The sequence below is a fragment of the Lycium barbarum genome, chromosome 3 (assembly GCF_019175385.1).
Source record: "Lycium barbarum isolate Lr01 chromosome 3, ASM1917538v2, whole genome shotgun sequence".
NCBI lineage: Eukaryota > Viridiplantae > Streptophyta > Magnoliopsida > Solanales > Solanaceae > Lycium > Lycium barbarum.
The window spans coordinates 23,205,742-23,216,705 of NC_083339.1; positions in this window are offsets into that span (position 1 = coordinate 23,205,742).

The window sequence follows — 10,964 nt, forward strand, 5'->3', positions numbered from 1 at the left end:
GCAACTGCTAACAGAAGTAGTATTTTAGGGAATTCTATGGCGGCTAAAAACAGAGAACTTAGTTTTTTACGGAATTTTCCAGGTGACCAAAAAAGACCTCCTTTTCACTTCCGAAAACGAGTATTTATAGGGATTTCTAGGGTTTGAAAAGCTGAAAATTGGGCGGGATTTTGGTTCAAATGCTCCACCCCCAAATCAAACCTTTGTATTTCAAATCCTGGTCAGAAAAAGAAAGAAGTGGACAAATACCATTAAATTTCCGTACCCAAAAATAAAGAAGCTAATCAAAAAAAGATTTCAAGTTTCGCAAAGGGATGAAATCCATTAAAAACTTTCAGAATGCAAGCAGAAAAAAAGAAGAAAACAACAAAAAAATGACCTGCTTCACGGTTGAATCTGGCTGGGGGGGGGGGGGGGGGTACAAATTTTAATTGCCCTTCCCTATATGGCCATGCACGGCCTGGGAAGGTGAAAGGGGACTGTCACTTTGCTGTTTCTGGTCGAGGAGCGTGGAGGAAGGAAAGAGAAGAGGGAGGAGAGAGAGGAAGAAGGGGGTGCGGCGCCTGATGGTGGATGGAAATGAAAACCTAGCATTTCATTTTCATTGAAACGAGTCGGGTCGGGTAGGCCGGGTCGTGGGCTGGATTTTAATGATTTCTTATGGGCTGGTCCGAAAATAGTATGGGTTAATTGGGTCAGATTGGTGAATTAAAAGAATGGGCCGATGAAAGAAATAATTTAGGCTTCTAATTTTAAATAAAAGACCTATGCTACCGTGTGCCAAAATATTATCTAATATAAAATTACGTATTTATTAGTGCTCAGATAAAAAATAGAAATTATATTACACCGTAATAGTCGTGTGATAACACCAGTAAATAAACGCTAATATCTAATTGCGCAAAAAATAAATGCGATGCATGTGCATAAGATGGTAAGAAATGCTGAAATAGTTATAACGCGAATTATAATAGTACTGGTAACAAAATAATAATAATAATAATAATAATAATAATAATAATAATAATAATAATAGTAATGATCATAATAATTGCTAGTGACTGCAATAGGGTAGTGAAACGCGGATATTAATAAAAGCTGATAATTGTAGTAAAATATAACTAATTTACTTAAATTGCCAAAATATTAGGAATGTAAATATATATTCGGAGGAGAGGCGGGACAAAATTGGGTGTCAACACCTAAAGTCTACTAAACGGCATAAGCACTGTTGTCCTAAGATTGCTAATTCCAACCATAATCGATTTCAATAATAAGGTGTTGTTTACAATTACATTCAAATACAACATTTTGAAAATAGAGTGACATGATTAAAGAGAAGGGATAGGCTAGGGGCGTACCAAGCCCCTAGTAAATTATTTTACCCATGGTTGGGCCTTCAATGCAATCACATACGTAATATTATCTTTCCTTTCATATTTGTAGACTGTCTTATTGAAAGAAGTGATCTGTCGGCCCTTGGCCCAACATGTTAGCTACGACCCCAGCCTAAGTGGCCCATGCAGTGGTGGAGGAAGGGAGGGAAAAAAAAAGAAATCGGTTAGAAAATATTTACTGTACTTATCACACATATACATGTATATGACATATATATACGACAAGGTTGATGCATATACATAGTTATTTCCGGGAATTAGGCCTGGAAGCCCACCACTTCAACCTAGCAGGCCAACCCGAGACCCTATTTTCCCCCTTTTGTTTTTACTCTAAGTACGAACATGGACTTCCACATTAATCTTGAAATGGGCCAGGCCCAACTACCTACTACATCTGGATTCTTGACCAAGTATTGAAGCCTAATGAAATTCTATCCCTTTGATATTGATATACACCCCATATGTGGCTAATATATTTACCAGCTGGCATACACAATATACTAGCTGATATACCATATATACATACAAATCTTGTTAACACCACCTTTGTTACCAAAACTTACGAATATCCCTCTTTATATCTCCTCTTAAACTTAGACTAATTCTAAACTTGTTTTAGATATCCAAACTTCATGACATGATACAACAACATGATACATATTCCAAATTTTAAACCAACTCTTCAAAACTCTTTTTAATCCCATTTTTTATCAAAGCTATAAATGTCATAAGCAACAAGTGAATTAACTTGAAAAAAGACACTAACAGGCTTGTCTTGAACCAGAACTAGGCATTAGGAAAGGTGAAACAAAACAGATTTATTCTTAGCATCCCTGGATTTAATGAATGGGAAGAGAAAGATCAAGAGTGTGGATGTCACAAATTTCACCCCACAGGCATATGAGGTGTGCCATGGTAACCTGTTATTTGGAAGAAAACATTGTGAACCAAGTGAAACTTGGTTCTTGTCCTTCTTCTCTTAAGGTGCCTTTAAAAAGGCTATTCCTATTGCCCAGTGGTCTACAACTTATTTACCCATACACATGACTCTTCTCGCCCTTTCATTGAACCAACCCAAATAGCATAAAATGAAAAGACAATTCACATTTACAACATATCCACATCAGACTCCTCTAGGACAGATTATTTTAATCCCACTTAAATCCATTTTAGCCCTTAAATGAGTAATAAATCAGTATTTAGAATATCAGTTTCAACATACAACATGATATGCGCCAATTTATTAACAGAATCATTCAACCCTCTAGCCAGATTTGGATAGGACCAACAAGCAACATATTTTCCTCTCAAAGAAGAGTAAATAATCACTATCAATTTCATCTTTATCTACTGATCAACACATACTTAAACATCTGAGCATAACTTTCACAAAATGACATAAACAACTTATGTAACAAGACAAATTTGGATAGACCTCTCATTACAACTTCAACCATATGTTTCAAGTTATCCTAGGATGAACAAAAATTCATGCTGGGATGGGGAGGAAATAGGGAGACCAAATACAAGTGGAACAAGTTGCAATTTCATGCAAGCTATGAGCTTAGCTCTTCCATACTATAGATAGATCACTTAAGAAATTAGTAGGATAAGGCAGGTTAACCTCTTCCCTTTTATCTTTCATACTTTAAGACTCAAATGATTAGCTTTAAAATAGAAAGGCATCAACACAAACCAATCATATAAACACCTTATGAGAGCCTGCTATCATATTCTTGAAGTGACTTAGGAATTCTAGCATCCTATAATCATGAGTCAGGCCCAAACAGGGTTTGAAGGACCTCTATAGCTTACTACACCATTTAACAAAGCCATTTGATTCATCTTCAAAAATCAGTAATCAAATACCAACTCAAAACCTTCCAACTTCTAGTTTTAATCATGCCTAAGATCCTTAAACTAATGTGTTTCATCTAGTTAAATTAATTAGACCTTAAGATGCATTTAAGCAAGTCACAACAAATCTATTTGAACTCAACCATCAAGTCTTATAATAAAACATAGTGATCTAAGTGATTAATCAGTGATTAACAATATCATTAGAGACTGTTTAGCTACAAAGGACACTTAACCATAAGACAACATTTACACATAATAACATGTCAGCACAAATATGATACTAAGTTGAGCAACAAACACCAAACAAACACTTAAACTTAAACTAAACATAGGCTTTAAATAAAATAAAAATAGAAGAAGCAATAAATTGATAAAAAAAAATATCTTTTTGAGGTGCAACCTGGTTCAAGAATGAATCTGGTAGCTCCTAGTGCTTCCTTACTCAAACTCAGCAACCAAAGAATAAAACAAAGTTAAAATTTGAAACTAAGGAACTCAACCCTAAGGCTAAGTTAAGATTTTTGAATTAAGAAGCCCCAAATTTCAAGTGTAAGAACTCAAAGTAGGATTTTTCTCATGTGTTCGTGTTTGTATATGTGAGGATTTGGGTTCTATTTATAGAACCCTAAAATTTATCCAAATCCTAATTCTATCGATGTGGGATTTGTAAAATTTCAGGAGAGTCAATACTAGAAACAAGATCATACAGCTAAAAAAGACTCTTACTAACAATGGATGGTTCGATTTGAACCTCCTTGAGTCGATCCGAACAGTGTTAAGATCATAAAAGAAAATCAGTCTTTGACCGTGGTTTTTTTTTTTTGCAGAAAAAGTGAAAGAGAGAGAGAGAGAGAGAGAGAGAGGTAGTACCATTTCGGGGTGGATTCGTGGTAGGAAATGGGTAAGAACGAGGCAAGCAATTAATGCATTGCCAAAATGGGTTGTACCAACCCTGGAGGAGACTGCACCATCTGATTCGTTGCCATTTTTGGAAACGTGACGCAAGACAGAGAAGATCGCGAGGCGGCGGTAGCTTGGGTTTTCAAAACCCTAGCCTTTGTTCGCGAAATAGGCAAAAGGCTGAAGGTTCAGCCGCATTTTGCTTATATCTTAAAGGGGCGTGGGCCGGGTTAGTACCTTTTGGGTTGGACCCGACTGATTTAAAATTAGTACCTAATTTTATGCATATACACTTCATGTGTATCACCTACGTATACGCGTATATATGCACGGTATATACACGATATTTATTTATTTTTTTAGAAAAATTCAAATGCTATAATCATAAAATAGAAGTGCGGTCATTTAGCCCAAATTGCTTTAATTAAATCTAAACTAAACTCTATGAAAATAATTAAACTCTAATTTAGATGCTTAAATTAATAAAATTTGAAATGCACTTATCATTTTTACTTAATTAATTCAAGTCCCTTGACGTTGTCGGAGTAGAATATCTATTGACTAGTTTCAATCGCTTTAAATAAATGACTCTTAATTGTTTTTTTTTTTTTTTAGAAAATAAATACTCTTGTATTTTCATGAAAATATCCGAAAATTGTAAAGATGACATGCAGTTGGTGTTGCCAGTGTTTTGTCAAATGCAATAGCAAAATGTCACTGGAACTATTTTTGATTTATAAAATGCATGTTCTACTCCGTCTGTAGTTCAAGGACTCCGAATAATTAAATAAAATTATCGGAGGTAAAAAAATTAGGTGTCAACAACTGCCCCTTCGTTACGAGGGGATGGCAAAGCTATATGCGGGCAACGAAATTTGACTAACCCTGATATTTCACCGACCAAACTAAAGTGCTTTTCTTTTTTGTGAAACTTTTCAAAGTGGCGGCCAGACCCTGGTTTCTGGGTTTCCTACATATCTCGGGCTATACGAGAATTCAGGCGACTTGTAGTTTGACTCAATTAAGACTTTGAGTGATTTGAAAGAAAGTCCTGAGATCCGTCAGTGTTGTGACTGAGATTTCTCTAGATGGTTGTTAGAATGTGAACGACTCTCTGGTCTTGAGCCCGCCTACATATCCCTGGTTTCTGGGAATCAGTTCATATGTAGTTCGATTTACTGGGGAAGTGTATATCCTTATGTGGAAATACCTTAGGATTTCCTAGTGTGTATTCGACCGGTCGCGATTTTTAGTAAAGAAATCAAATAACAGACAAAATTATGGTTGAGTCTGAGATCGGATGGCTTTCAAATCCTGGTTAGAAAGCTTGACTCTCATTGTCACCTTATCTTGACCAGTTGTGTAAGAAAAAGTTCTACGTTTGCTTCGCAATTGTCCGGATCTAGTCCAGCGAGCCGACTCTTTTCTGGCGGTTGTGTACCTATTTTTCAAATTTTGACAGCATTGCGGATATTCCTCGTGGTGTAAGCACGATTCTTCGATAAATAGCCTTTGTGACTGTTGCTTGTTTGTGTAGATGGCCTTTATGGAGGTATTTTGTTTGAATGGAATGGCCCTTGTGGCAGTATTTCTTTGAATGAAATGGCCCTCGCGGGTGTTCGTATGAATGGCCCTCGCGGCTATTTGTATGAATGGACCTCACGGCTTTTTGTATGAATGGCTCTCACGGCAGTTTATAGGAACGACCCTTGTGGTAGTTTGATGAATGGCCCTTGCGGCATGCAGATGACAGCTAGGGCCCTTTTGGCCGGATGATCTTTCTTTCGTCCGTTGTATTGGTTATGACCCTCGTGGTCAGATATGCCCTTTGTCCTTTGCTATGACCCTCGTCGTCAAATACTTTGTTGTTCATTTGTTTTGTTGACCCTAGTGGTTTGATATGTCTTTGCCATTCATTCCTTGTGACACTTTTGGTCAGATATGTCTTTGTGTTCATTGGGTGACCCTCATGGTCTACTTGTATCTTTATGTGCACCCTATATTCTTATGACCCTTGTGGTCAGTCTTTTGGGCATCCACTCATTATGTGACCCTTGTGGTCAAATACGTCTTTATTACTCATTACCATGACCCTTGTGGTCAGCTGTGCTCTTTCTATTCGTTCTGTTTTGACCTTTTTGGCCATTGATGTCTGGTTGAGTTTACCTCTCGCTGTTCGTCGTGGGTAGACCGGTTGATGACGTATCTGCCTTTCTGTTTAATTTTCGAGAAGCCTACATCTATAGAAAAGTAGTTAGTTTCCTAAGAGGCTGATTAGTGTCGTTGTCCTCCCATCTGTCGTCTTCTCTTGGCTGCTTCTCCGGATTCATTCCTCTTGAACTCGGTATTTCGAGAGATGATTTTTTAGAGTGTACTTATGCTAATTTTGTTTAAAAAATCTATAGGTAAAGTTATAAAATACGTGTCGTTTTCTTTGATTTTTTTTTTGTGGTTTAAATATCATGACATGCATCTTTGAACGAGGTCTTTTAGCCTTCTAGGGGGTCTTGTTGCTGTATTCCTGGTGGAATATTTGAGATCTTTCTTAAAAATTCTGCCCCAGTTTCAGGTCTTGATTTGATTGACTCTTGCATTGTCTTGTTGTGCAGAAATTTTGAGGTTCCCTTAAAATTTCTGCCCCAGTGTATGATCTGGGGTTTTCCTCTTCTTTGTTGATTGCTTTCGACGGGAATTTTTGAGGTCTCTTCAAAAATTCTGCCCCAGTATTAGGTTGACGTTGACTGACTCTTGCATCGATCCTTATATTCTGATCTTGTTGATTCCTTCTGACTTCGTGTCTCGGAGGTTTCTTAAGGTTTTCTTGGGTTTTTCTTTTGTGACGACTGAGCTCAAAAGCGCATATGTATCCTGTCGCAGCACGAATCAGGTCGAACGTAGTTTGAAATAAAGTAGTTGAGTTTTGGTTTCTACTAATAATGCGATCGGGTCCGATATGGACTGCCTACTTATCTCACTGTGTGGAAGTCTGGTCATTGCGTAGTTCATTACATAGATGATTGTTTTTCCCTATTCTATTACAAAAGTACGATTACAAGCAAAAGATACAAGTACAGGGAAATAATAATGCGATTACAAGCAAATGGAATCCTAAATGTAGTATCTCTTGAGTGCGTCTGCATTGATAGCTTTGGGCCATTTTTATCCATCCATCTCGACTAGGACCACAGCTCCTTCTGAAAGTACTTTCCTGACCATGTATGGTCCTTGCCAGTTTGGCGCAAACTTTCCTTTGTATTCTTCTTAGTGGAGGAAGACTCATTTGAGTACGTGTTGTTCAATTTGAAAAAGTCAAGCTCTGACTCGCTTGTTGAAAGCTCGAGGAATTCTTTGTCTGTATAGTTGTCCGTGGCATACTGCTACCATTCTCTTTTCGTCGATCATACTTTCCTGACCATGTATGGTTCTAACCCATTTTGCATCGTTCAATTTTGCTTCCTGAATGATCCTTAGTGAAGGAATCTCTACTTCTGCGGGGATGACCGCTTCCGTACAGGGTTGCTCTGGTAGACGTCCGGGTTGTCGTTCTGTACCCCAACAAAACATAAGGCAGCTGCTCGTTCCAATTTTTGTAGTTATCGATCATCTTCCGTAAGATTCTCTTGATGTTCATATTAGCAGCCTTTGCGGTTCCATTCATCTGTGACCGGTAGGCGGTAGAGTTCCTGTGAGTTATCTTGAATTATTCACAGATGTCTTTCATCAGATGGCTGTTCAGATTGGCTCCATTGTCCGTAATGATGGACTCAGGCACGCCGAAGCGGCAAATGAGATTGTTCTTGATGAAGTCAGCCACGACTTTGTTGGTTATTGACTTGTGCGAAGTTTTTCCACCCATTTGGTGGAGTAGTCGATGGCGACTACAATGAAGCGATGTCCATTGGATACTGGCGGCTCAATGGGTCCGATGACGTCCATCCTCCATGCCACGAATGGCCAAGGTGAGCTCATTGCATGCAATTCTGTTGGAGGAACCTTGATCAGGTCTCCATGTATCTGGCATTAATGGCATTTTTGTACAAATTTGCAGAAGTCATGTTCTATGGTCATCCAATAGTATCCTGTCCTCAAAATCTTTTTGGCCAAGATGAATCCATTCATTTGAGGTCCGCATGCTCCCGCGTGTACCTCTTTCCTCAATTTTGTGGCCTCTTCGGCGTCCACACATCTGAGTAACCCGAGGTCAGGTGTTCTCTTGTATAACACTTCTTCGTTTAAGAAGAATCCACTGGCTAGTCTCCTGATAATTTTCTTCTAATTTACTGAGCTTTTTGGAGGATACTCTCCTTTCTCCAGGTATGCCTTGATGTCAGCGTACCATGATTTGCTATCTGGCTTGGCCTCGACGTGGGCGCGGTGAGCCTAGTTTTCTTTTAGAGTGATCTTCAGCGGATGAATGGGGTACTCTCTGGGTGCTGAATCATGGAGGCTATTGTAGCCAGCGCGTCAGCGAACTCGTTCTGAGCCCTTGGAGCATGTCTGGAGTTGATGCTTTTGAATCTCCCACACAGTATGTCTAAAGTTGATGCTTTTGAATCTCCCACACAGTCTCTGTACCAGATTCACATATGGCAGTATTTTGTCATTCTTAGTCACCCAATTTCCTTTCACCTGATTTATAAGCAATTCAGAATCTCCGATTACCAGCAACTCTTGTATGTTCATGTCCAATGCCATTCTGAGACCGAGAATACATGCTTCATATTAGGCCATGTTGTTGGTACACCTGAATTTGAGTTTTGCGGCCACCGGGTAGTGTTGTCCTGTTTCTGATATTAGCCCTGCTCCGATGCTGGAACCTTTATAGATGACTGCTCCATCAAAGAACAGTCTCCATCATGAGTAGGGCTTGATCACCTCTTCCTCCATAGCGATTACCTCCTCGTCTGGGAAGAAAGTCCGTAATGGTTTGAGTTTATCGTCAACGGGACTTTCTGTAAGCAAGTCAGCCAATGCCTATCCTTTAACTGCCTTCTGTGCTACGTCCACGATGTTGAATTTGCTTAGTAGCATCTGCCATTTGGCCAACTTTTCAACGGGCATCAACTGCCGAAAGATATACCTTAATGGATCCATTCTGGATTTAAGGTGAGTGGTGAACACTGATAGGTAATGCCTTAGCTTTTGGACGATCCACGTCAGGGCGCAACATGTTTTCTCTATGAGTGTGTACCTTGACTCGCAGGATGTGAACTTCTTGCTCAGCTAATAAATGGCATGTTCCTTTTTGCCTTCTTCGTCATGTTGGGCCAGCATACATCCAAAAGCATTCTCTGATACTGACAGGTATAGCAGCAGTGGACTCCCTAGCCTGGGTGGCACTGAGACGGGAGGATTGGAAAGGTATATCTTGATTTTATCAAATGCCTCTTGGCATTCCTCCTTCCACTTTGTGGGAGTGTCTTTCTTGGGAAATTTGAGGATTGGTTCCACAATCACAGTTGACTAGGCTATGAACCGCCCGATGTAGTTCAGCCTTCCCAAGAAGCTCATGACTTCTTTCTTGGTTTTGGGAGGTGGCAGTTCCTGAATTGCCTTGATTTTTGTAGGGTCTAATTCAATGCCTCGGCGACTGACTATGAACCCTAATAGTTTGCCCGCTGGCACTCCAAATGTGCATTTTGCCGGGTTTAGTTCAGATTAAACTTGCGCAGTCTGTCGAAGAACTAACGTAGGTGTGTGGTATGCTCTGAACTTTCTTTCGACTTTATGATGATGTCGTCCACATAGACCTCGTTCTCTCGATGAATCATATTATGGAACAGGGTAGTCATCGCTCTCATGTATGTGGCGCTGGCGTTTTTTAGGCCAAATGGCATCACCTTGTAAGGGTAGACTCCCCAAGGGGTGATCAAAGCTCTCTTTTCAGCAAGCTCTCTTTTCAGCGTCTTCTTCCTCATGAGTATCTGATGGTACCCGGTGAAACAATCTACAAATGACTGCAGCTTGTGCTTGGCACAGTTGTCGATGAGAATGTGGATGTTCAGATGGGGAAAGTTATCTTTTGGACTGGCTCGATTGAGGTCCCAATAATCCACACATATTCGGATTTTTCCATCCTTCTTGGGTACTGGCACTATGTTGGCCAACCAAGTAGGGTAGGACGTTACCTTCATCCCAGATTCGATCTGTTTTTCCACTTCGTCCTTGATTCGGATACTCATGTCTAGTTTAAATGTCCGGGTCTTTTGCTTGACTGGAGCAAAACCTTTTTTGATGGGCAATATGTGGGCCACTATTTCAGTGCTCACTCCTGGCATGTCGACGTATGACCAGGCGAAGACATCCGCATACTCTTTTAATAGAGCTATGAGCTTTTCTTTTTGTGGTGCTTCCAAATGCGCGCTAATTCTGTCACGACCTATTTCGGCTACGTTGCGCGGGCGCCTATCGTTCCCACCTCGGTTGGCGAACCCTTAACTCAACATTCACAAATAATAAAAAAAATAACGGAAGAAGTAAAATAGCAAAAGGCTCATAATTATAATATAAATAAGAAAATGCAAAAATAAATGAAATCCGCCCTAGTATCTGATCTGGTCATACAAGAGCATCTGACTAAATCTACAAGTCTGGAATATCAATAATACATCAAGTCCGAATATGTCTCGGAATAGGAAATAAGACATAAATAAGAAGAATCTTCAAGGTGGCTGACGTCTCGTGCTCACCCTGTAGACTCTAAGCAACTCTTAAGGCGAATATCAGCCACGAGAAACAGAAGTAGCCAACCTGGAATTCTGCATTCATAAAATAATGCAGTAAGTGCAGGTCAGTACAAAACCGCCG